This window comes from Corylus avellana, chromosome ca6, assembly GCF_901000735.1.
Source record: "Corylus avellana chromosome ca6, CavTom2PMs-1.0".
Lineage (NCBI taxonomy): Eukaryota > Viridiplantae > Streptophyta > Magnoliopsida > Fagales > Betulaceae > Corylus > Corylus avellana.
Genome location: NC_081546.1, coordinates 13,949,374 through 13,960,665, shown reverse-complemented (window position 1 = coordinate 13,960,665; position 11,292 = coordinate 13,949,374).

The window sequence follows — 11,292 nt, the reverse complement described above, 5'->3', positions numbered from 1 at the left end:
TAAAATTAAAAATAGAAACAAAAACAAACAAAAACAAAGGAAATAAAATAAACTAAATTAAACTCCAAGAAAAAAAAATTTTAACATAATTTAATGCAATCCCCAGCAATGGCGCCAAAAACTTGTTGGGACAAATACCCACCTAAATTAATAAGCAAATATCTGCTATGTTTTACTTGCAAGTGCACAAGATTAAAACGATAGTATAATAGGTGATGTTCCCAAATATTAAATATTTGAACCCCTTAATTTACACTTGTTAATCCTTTAGTGGTATTATAATCTGATGTTCTGGGTTAGTTTTGTGTTTTTAGTGTTTTGTAGGTTGTTAAGGTAAAACTACAAGTTTTATATGGAAATTGCTAACGTTGAAGAAAAGCTGCCAATGGACCTACGATCAAGTGCACTACTATACACTAGAACGCACCCGCGCTTGAGCCTAGCACAACCACGATCGAGCGTAGACATGCCCAATTCAAAGCACAACGCACGTGCATGCCTGCACGACAAGGGGAACTTATGTGCTCAAGTGCGCTCGAGTGCAGCAAGTGTGCAGTCGAGCACACTTACCTGACCTGGCTGCGATTCTAATTCTAATACAACTTGTAAACCCTAGTTTTAGCCTATAAGTAGAACAGATCTCCGATTAGTTTAGGAAGGCTACGAATTACAAAATTTCATAGGAGAAAGAAGAGAGTTTTAGGGTTTCCTAACTTTTGGATCTCAAGTTTGTGATTTCATACTTGTCAGTACTCAATTTTCATTATGAATTCCATTAATTTTGTTTCGTCTTTCAATACCATGAGAGGCTAAACCTTCAACTACGGTTGAGGATGAAGCCTCACTTATGATTAGCAACTTCGTTTCATGTATGTAGTGTTTCCCAATTTAATGATTTAAATACTCTATTGTTTTACTTCAAAGCAATTGGATTGAATGATTCTTGGATGTCTTTTGTGATTCAAGGATACACTTGATGATTTGAGATAATTAAATACAATTGATTGCTTGGTTTTCTTTGTTAAAAATTGGATTTCCCTTATGATTTATTCTCTGGATACAATTGATGTTTTGATAATTATTGGATATCTTCTTGTGATTTACGGATACAGTTGATGATTTAATTAATATTGAATTTCTTTTGTGATTTTGGTAATGAATGGATACATGAGATGTTTTGATTATTTCTTTAAAGCAATAGTAAAACAGACCTAAGATTTATATGTGAGAATTTCAGGAAATATTATAGATCATGGAACTATGTTGCTATGAATTTGTGAGTGCGGATTCCAAAACCCTAGTGCTTCGTCATTAGATTACTTTCACTTTAATTTGCTTAGGCTTTTGATTTTTCATTCACTCAATAATCTTTCAAAATTTGGAACTAGGTTAGGGTTCAATTCATTTAGATTTAAATTTTCTTTCAAGAACACAATTTCCTATGGGATCAACCTCGCACTTGCAAACCCCTTTTCTACAAAAGATTCGTGCACTTGCGAGTACAATAAAATTTCACAACAGCAGGCAAATATGAGACCATTCCCACAAGGATTGGTAAATTATGCTTAGAAGTAATTTCATATTTAATTAACGGGTTTAAAACAATTGTCACAAATTGAATTAAACGAAAGAAATAAAATAAAAGAAATACTAAAACTAAACAGGATTAGTGTTTTGAAATCCACTGCTAACCATACTCAAATAAGACTAACAATATGCCATTATCCAATTATCTTTAGATATCCAATGTTTGTCAACTTAAGGGCATAATATCTACTCCTTAAACTATTGATTTCCCTAAACAACGAATATTGATTTCCCTAAGCAACGAACTAGGCATGGTATCTACTCTAGTTCTTTTCTTCCCTAAAGGATTTACAATGGTATCTACTAAGTTGTTCTTTAAGGAAGCATAAATCCTTGGAAATCGACAACCACACAAGGCCTAGGGTATGGTATCTACTCCCAGTTCCCCTTATTGATTAGCCCAAGAACCTGTGATAGGGTTTTTTTGTCACTTTATTAAGCCCCAGAACTTGGCTATCCAAATCAACTTAAATGACATAAATCCAAACACATGCATATGATCAAAATTCAAACACATTCATATGAAGAATTCAAGTAAATAGGAAGTAATCAAATTATACACCTAAAAGATAATTGTAGCAAAGGCGTCAATATTGCAACCCTAAAGAGACATGATTAGAGCTTCAAACTAGCCCTAATTAAAATACTAAACTACATAAAATAAAAAATAAAATAAAAAAATAAAAGGGGAAGTGAAGAAAAACCCAAACTCTTCTTGATCTAGCCTTCAGTTCTTTTCCAGAGCTTGTGTTTGCTTCTCCACACTTTTTCTTAGAGGCTTAGATGTCTATTTATAGGCTTTGGAAAACCTAATAAAATCGTAGGTTTATTTCCTAGTACAAGAAGGATAAAGTAAACCTAAACTGAAGTGGAAAAGGACTCTTTCCGCATCTGGCCTCGCTCGTGCGCATTCCTGCGATCGATCCTTGTGTTGAGCGCTCATGCGCATCCAAAACCCTAAAAACATAAGAAAACACAAAAACGAAGCAAAACATCAAATAATAACAAAACTAAGAGCCTAACATATGTAAATTAAGGAGTTAAAATATGTATATTTTAGCACTTATCAATTACATTGAATATGATCTATGATATGAGTTATGGGGTTATCACACAAGGTTTTAATGCATAAACCTTGTAGTCTTAAACTTTGGGTAGTTCGCACTCGATAATGCATTGGGCATTCCATTTGCGAAGACTGTTACACATCAAATCTTGATCAAGCGAAGCTAGAGGCTTCGGATTGATGTATATGTGTTATGCACTGAATGAACCAGAGAGTTGTCTTTATACAAAATACTGTTGATAGGAAAGACTACTTATGATATTGATTCTAAATCTTGAGAAGAATGTGTACTCAGATGTGAAGTGGAGATTGCTTTGATACATTTATGGGTAAAACCTTTATCATGGCCAACATTCTCAATGTATTGGGCAATCACATGTAGCATTGTAAGAAAGCTTTTTTCAAGAAAGAATCCAAGTATTTTTCTTAAAAATGATAAGAATTTTTTTTCTTGAAATAGATTTTATGTATTGGATTATTTTTAGTCTCTGGCTATAGCATTTTGGTAAAGAATATTGAAATAATGTACATGTGATAAAACTATCACAAGTAAATGAATAGTAATAAAATTAATGACTCAAGGATAAAGAAGTAGAGAATTAAGTGACAATATCTTAGCCTTAATCTTACTACGAAATATTTCATGCAAGAATCAAAAGTCGATATTAAGTACGTCTAAGAGATTAGTTGATTTAGTCAAAAATATAGATTAGAGTGTAATTATAATTGTTCAGTGGAACTAATTGTAATTAAATAGTAACTCGAGATAGTCGAGACTATTTGAAGTTAGTATTTTTTTTTTTTTCTTCTTTAGATCACTCACTAAGTTGATGTAAGTTAACAAACTTAAGTTTTCTTATTTATTGGGCTGCTTGTTTTAATTTATTAAAACATGGGTTAGTTAAATAAGTCTAAGAGATTAATTGATTTAGTCAAAAACATAAACCATAGTGCAATTATAATTGTTCAATAGAATTAATTGTAATTAAGCAGTGACTTGGGATAGTTGAGACTATTTGAAGTTAGTTTTTATTTTATTTTTCCTTTATGTCACTCATCAAGGTGATGTAATTTAACAAAGGGTTAAATACCTAATACCCCATTGGGTTTCGTTTCTTTATTTTTTTTCCCTCTTAGGATTTGATTTATATTACAAGAGGTCCTTATGGTTTTGATGAAAGACCAAATTAGTCCTTCCGCCAGTTGACCGTTAGTTGACTTAATGGAAGTCCACGTGAACTAATTAAAATTTGACACTTGGCATAAATGGCCACATCATCAGTGATGACGTGACACCTAATTAAATTTTTTTAAAAAAAAAACAATTATTAAAAAAGTTCAATATCATATAAAATATTTTGTATTATCATATATATATATATATATATATATATATATATATATTGAAGTGTTCCTTACCAATTTAGCAATGATAAAAAAATCATATAAAATGTTCCAATGCAAGAACCATTAAAAAAAAATTAAATGTCACTTGAATTTATCAAAAAAAGAAAAGAAAAAAAAAAGTCCCAATAATTTCCAATCTTGTGAGATTCAAATCATATATGCACTATTTAATCCTAATTATCTTATTATCATATGTTTTTGTTACTAGATGTAGAGTATCATGGTAAGACATCAGTACACTAAATTAACATACCAATGAGTCATATGCATTTAAAAGCTCGTGAAGAAATGATGGTATCTAAATCCTTAGACCATCAATTTGGCTACATAAAATGTATGCATGTTGGTACAACTAAATCATAAAAGTCAATTTAGCCAAATTATGCATATATTTATACAGTTAGATGGAGTTTCGTTATTCAAATATTCTAAACTTAATTTAATTCATCAATTGCAAGGAGTAAATATAGGGCTAGCCCAATATATTTTTATATAATTTAATATGTCAATTGGAGCACTTTTTTCTAGTTGCAAAATTTCTTTTAAATTTTTAATTCTAAAAATAAATCTAAACCATTAATATCATAATAGATATCATGTTTTAGGAAACCTTCTATATTAAGACATTTGTTTTACAAACTATCATCATCTAGTGATTTTAATTTCTTAAAATTAAATAAAAAACCAAAAATGTTTTCGTTGTTCTTAATTGTAAAAATATTTTCAAAATCAAATAAATAATAATAATGTAAGTTATTGATTGAGTTTTTGGTAACTAACCTTTTTTATCGCTGATCAACTATAGAAGGATTTTAATAACTTAAAGATTAAGTAGGTGGCAAATAATGAAATTATGGAGAAGAAGAAAATAATTCAAATTTGAATAAGGCTTGAAAATGGAGAAAATGAAAAATTATAAAGAAAGGAGTTTGTAATTGAATAAAATATTTTAGAAACTTTCCATCTTCTAGCATTTATTTATTTGTTTTTCCCATTTGATTTTAAACATTAAACACAATCTTCTAGATTTTTTTTCTTTTTTTTTTTTTCGGTTAGACATGTGCAACATAATTATAATTAGGGTTGCATATTTGATTCCCTTATTTATTGTTATCGATTTTTTAAGCCTTATTTACTTGGGAATGTTGGAAATATTAATGCATTTTTTTAAATTAAGTTAGGCCTTCATTAAAGCGTATATATTGAGGGCAAATATGTATTTAATTTTTTTTTTTTATGGAAATTGTTTTATTAGGATTCATTAATTGGGCCTTATTAAATTGAGAGCCTTTTTAAAAATTATTTATTTACCATGATTAGGGGCCTTAATTAAAGATTATGAACGATAATAATGGCTTAAAATTTTTTTATTGGTTTATTTTATTTTATTTTTTAATTAGAGGCCCTAGGCGGGGCCTAACCCGCCTATGGCTTGGGCCGACCTTGAGTAAATATGAACTTCAAACTTATTACTATCTTTTGTTATACATGGGCGTGATATAATTATATTAAATTCTAAATATATTCTAAATAAAAATTTAAAAAATTCAAAATTTATGATATATTTGTAATTTTAAGTAATTGAGTCATGTGGTACATCTAGTTGAACTTTACTAACAAATCCAATCATATTTTCGGACTCTAAAACTATTTTGTGTTGTGTGTTGTTAAATCTCTCAACGGTTGGGATTAAATAGAAAACAAACAAAGGTTAAAATTTAACCAAGAACATTTCCAACCAAACACAACCATCAAATTTCACCTAGGAAAAATTGAAAATTTATCTATAAATGTCATAGAAAGGATCCTAAATCAATTTCCCACAAAAAAAACTCAGCAATACCCAATCGCTAACCTATGCTGGACAAAGAGAGGAAGAAACAATTAAAGAAAACCCATCAAATTTCACCCAGGAAAAATCATACCCAAACTTGTTAAAAATCATAGAAAGAAACCAATCATCCAAATGTCAATATTTTACCACTAAATCAACTTCCCACACGCATACACAATAAAAAAAAAATTAAAAAAAAAATAAACAAAATAAAACAAAATAAAATTCCAACAATAGCAATACCCAATCACTAACCCGAGGAAGCAATATCTAGCAATAGCTATCTTTAGTTTGTTTCTCAGCTTCTCGCTCTATCTCAACATCTCACTTTCCGCTTGTCTTTCTCGATCTTTCTCTCTATTCTGGACAAAGAGATGAAGAAATTAACAAAGAAATAGGAGGGGAAGTGGGAGTAATTTGATGGATTTCTTGGCAGATTTTTTTCTACTCTTGTACTCTTTCTTTGTAGCAACAAAGAGGTTTACAAGAAATAAAAATAAATAAAAAAATCCACCTTTTCTCCTCCATTTTTTTCTCTGAATCCAAATCGTTCCAGGTAGTTTTTTTTTTTTTTTTACTCCTTTCTCCTCCATTCCTTCTCTGAATACAAAATTGGTTTAGGTAGATTTTGTTTTTGACTTCTGCACACTTCTGCAATTGGAAAAAAAAATAATAATAATAAAAATAATAATTGCTTTTCTTTCTTTCCCATTCCTTCTAAATCTCGCCCATTCCTGAAGCTTCCTTCATAAAAGACCAAAAAATCTCTTTCAAAAAGTTTGACTTTTTACCTACTCAGAGGCAAAATGGTAATTTAAATATAAAAGACAAAAATATCTAGACAACTTTTTAAATTCATTAGATTCAAGAAGGCCAAATTAGTAGTTTCGCAATCTAAAGAAATGTCAAAAAACAAAAATAACCTTATCTAACTAAATCACGATGAATAAAGAGTAAGGATAAAATAGTAAATTTAAATAAAAGAAAAAAAATATCCAGACAATTTTTTAAATTCATTAGATTCAGGAAGGGCAAATTAGTAGTTTCGCAATCTAAAGAAATATCAAAAGACAAAAATAACCTTATCTAACTAAATCATGATGAACAAAGAGTAAGGATAAAATAGTAAATTTAAAGTGCAAAAGAAAAAACACTATTTAGTTTGCATTCCCACTTTTTATATATCTTTAAGTAAAGATATATATGATATTGTTTTACTTTGTAGCTTTTATATATATATATATATATATTGTGTATGAGCGTTTGGCAAAGTGATCATACGAAAAGGCTTTGTAAAGTAGTGTAAGATATTGTTCCTATAGAGTTGCCTAATTCTTTGTTAGAAATTTTTAACGACTCTATAAGTATGATTGATGATGAAGATAGTAACCATGGGGATGACGTTGGAAACCAAGTTGATCAACTTGTCAAAAGCCTTAGAGACTATTTGCGGCCCACCAAGACAAGTACGCTTTCTTGTGTGGCTATTCCCACCAATGCAGGAAATTTTTTGACATTAAACCTGGGGTAATTCAATTGCTGCCTAAGTTTCATGGGTTTGATTTTGAAAGCCCTTACATGCACCTCAAGTAATTTGATATGGTTTGTGATATGCACCTTAACAACGTTACTGATGATGTTGTTAAGCTAATACTGTTCCCATTTTCTTTGATTGAGAAAGAGAGATCTTGGCTACACTCCTTAAAGCCTAGAACGATAGGACATGGCAAGAGATGACGAGGGAATTTCTTAAAAAGTTTTTCCCAACTCATACGACCAATATGCTGAGAATGAACATCCTGAACTTTGCCATAAAAGAAAATGAAACTTTTTTTCAATGTTGGGAAAGGTTTAAAGAACTTTTACTTTCATGCCCACATCATGGATGAAACATGGCTGGTGATAAGTTTTTTTTAAGATAAACTGTCTTCCAATATGAGACAATTTGTTGAAATGATGTGTAATGGTGAATTTCTGATTAAAGCACCTGATGAAGCCTGAGATTATTTTGATCTCTTAGCTGAAAATGCCCAAGTGTGGGACACCTCAGAGAGGACTGATAAGGCAAAACCTGGACCTAGTTCTAGGGGAGGCTTAGATGACCTTAAAGAAGATGAGGATTTAAGTGCTCGTATTGCTATATTGACTAGGAAGGTAGAGGCTATAGAACTGAGCAAATTGGGTGTGGCAAAGATGTCCACACCAACTGAGAGTAGTTGAGAGATTTGTGAGACTAGTGTGCATTTGACTAAGGATTGTCCCACAATCCCTGCTTTTAAAGAGGTATTGCATGAACAAGTAAATGCAGCCAATGCATATCAAAGACCATTTAGTTCGCCTTACTCTGAGACGTATAATCCTAATTGGCGAAATCACTTCAACTTTAATTGGAGAAATGGTCAATTTGCAAATGAACCCCAAGGATCTTCTTCTCATGCTCCTTATGTGCCACCACATAAGAAGATCATGGAGGACACATTGCAAAGCTTCTTACAAAGCCAAACTCAAATCAACCAAAAATACCATGCAAAATATTCAAGAGTTGAGAAACTCGATTGATAGAATTGACCCATTTGAATGTGAGGGAGAAAGGAAAGTTCCGAGCTCAACCTCAACCCAACCCAAGGACTTAAGGTGGGGTCAATAAGGTCAGAAATACTCAAGTGGAACATGCTAAGTCTGTCATTATCCTTAGGAATGGAAAGTTTGTTAATAAAGAAATCCCAACAAAGGTTTCAGACCTAAGGGAAATTTAGAGACTAAGGCTGATGAACAACTTAGTGATGTTGAGGAAAAAGTGTATAAGCATGTCGCCCATTTCCCTAAAGGTTGCTTACACCTAAAAAGAGGACAACTGTGACAATCCGCTTGATAAAAACATGACTAAAAATCACATTCAAAGTGGACTTATAGATTGGTTAATTTGTTCCTAAATCAACTTTCTTTGGCCTATCCACCATTCTTGCATACATTGATTCATTTTGTTATAAATAGAAGGCTTAGATTAAGGAATCTCACCATATTTTCAGCCTAAGAAACCATGCAATCCATGTTCTTTCTATTCTTTAGTTTGCCTCAAAGTTTTCTTAAGATTTCTTTTGGTTTTCTCACTTCACACCATTAGGCCATTTTGGGTTTATTGTGTGCTTTGATCTAACACCCTCTTACATAACCTTAAGTGTCCTAGAGCTCATCCATTTCTAGTTAACACCATTCAGCCAACTAGAGAAATTTGGTGGAGTCCTACTTCTAAGGATTTTCGGGTAAGTGTTTCTTGTATTACATTACAAGCTATTGATTGTATCTTTGTTCTCGTGTAATTGTTTAAGACCCAATAAGCTTATGATGTTAAATGAGTTAGTGGACAAAATTGATTATTGGACAAATGGACTTATGGACACTATATTAAGGACTTATTATATTATATATTTTATATTATGTTTACTTTATAGTATTTACATTTTTTTTTTTTTAATTCTAGCTTATATTTGGTGGTACTAACCATTAGCCTTGTCACCAAATATGAATCCAGACTTAAAAATTTTTATAAGTGATCGTCTCAAATTAATAAAATAAGATGAGTAAATAATGAATAAGGGTAGCAATTGGAGTAGGGTCTTAGTAGTTAATTAAATGAGTAAGCAAAGATGAATTGACGGATAATAATAAATGTAAAAGGATGAGGGTCTTTAAACAAAGATATTATTTGAGGATGAACTAATATGTATATATTGCTTGTATGGATGTAATTATATGCAAAAGAAGAGCGGAGTTCTACACTAAGGAGTGTAAGTATGGAATAATGGAAGTACTTACTGGGACATGACACTGTATTTTATTATTTATGTTTATTGCTTTACTTGATTTCTTCTTGAAAATTTCTCCTAAACTGCATATTGCGTCTAAATAAAATAATACGGTTGAGATGATAGCCATCAAAACAACTGTGATTGCAGCCCGAGGGGGGGAGGGGTGATGGCAACCCAATGAACTGGCAAGTTATTGCTAACATGTCCAAAGACCCTAATAAGTAACTAAGCTAGGACCATAGGGATTCCAAGAAAATAGGTAAACTTTATATGGGGGAGGTGTAACAGACGCTAAACGGGGTTGGGAGCCTTAACACGGGAGGAGTGCTAAAGAAGATAAATTCTAAAGACTCAAACTAAAAGGTCATTATGTTGCATATTCATACAAACATACGTCTTTATTATTGATTTGTTTTATTCTTTTTATGAAAACAAAAGACTCACTTGTTTGTTTATGTAAACATGATAATGTCGTATTAACATAGAATCTGATCCAGAGTTTGATGTAGAGGGCGAAGGTCCTTTTGCCAATTTTGATGGTTATTAAATCATCTGTTGAATGTCGTGTGCTAGTTTCTGGGGAGCTAGCTTGTATTACTTATGTGTTGTTGGTTATATGCTTTGTATTATATTTAAACTCTAGTTTGTTAGTTATGGTATTTGCGTGACACCTTTGACACTTACTTGGTACACTTAGTGTACTTTTTGTTATGTATTATATATGAAAGATTAATAGGATCGAGTTCTACATCTAATCGCCAAATAAAAAAATATGGAACTATGCCATACAACAAACATAAAATATGCACAAAGGAATTAAAGCAATATCACAAGCACAATAAAAAGTTTGTTTACGAAGTAGAAAACCCTTTGAACACATCAAAAGTAAAAATCACTCTAGGGCAGCCAAACCCAGAAAATCACTATATAAAGATTTAGAGTCACAGATTAGACGATGCTCACTCCTTGGAGGAACTCTAGACTTAGTAAGAACAATAAGCTTCTCAGCTTGTCTCCATCTCGACCATGTTCACGGAGTGTATCTCCTCACCGACCCTTCGGTAGACTTCTTTCTTCAAGTACTCATGGCAACAATCTTTGTGTACGTGAATGAACAGGCAATACACCAAGCATGAGCAAATGACACCCCGAAGCTTTATCACGTCCTCTCTTGAACAAACAACTCTAGAGACACAGCGCTCGTAGAGAACTATTGAGACTTCAGTGAACAGTATACTTTACCAAACGAAGTTCATCACTAATGGCATGTGTATTGTGTGCATTATTTTTCATTGTGCCTCTGGACTTACCCGTTTTATTTTCCTCCTCCATTGTGTATAATTGCGCGGTTTAGTTAGCGTCGAGAAAAATGCCTTCAGACATAATAATGGTGGTGGCCCAGGACTTGATCTAGGTCATTTTTTAGGACATGGACCCGGTATGGCTGAAGTCCATGTAGGATGATGGAGGAACCATATAGGCAGAGATGATCGAGATCGTCATTATATCGGCTTTACTTAAGATTAGGCGTTGATTTTGTTATCTTATTTTCCAAATAGTTATCCTTTGGTCCGTAATATTTATATTTT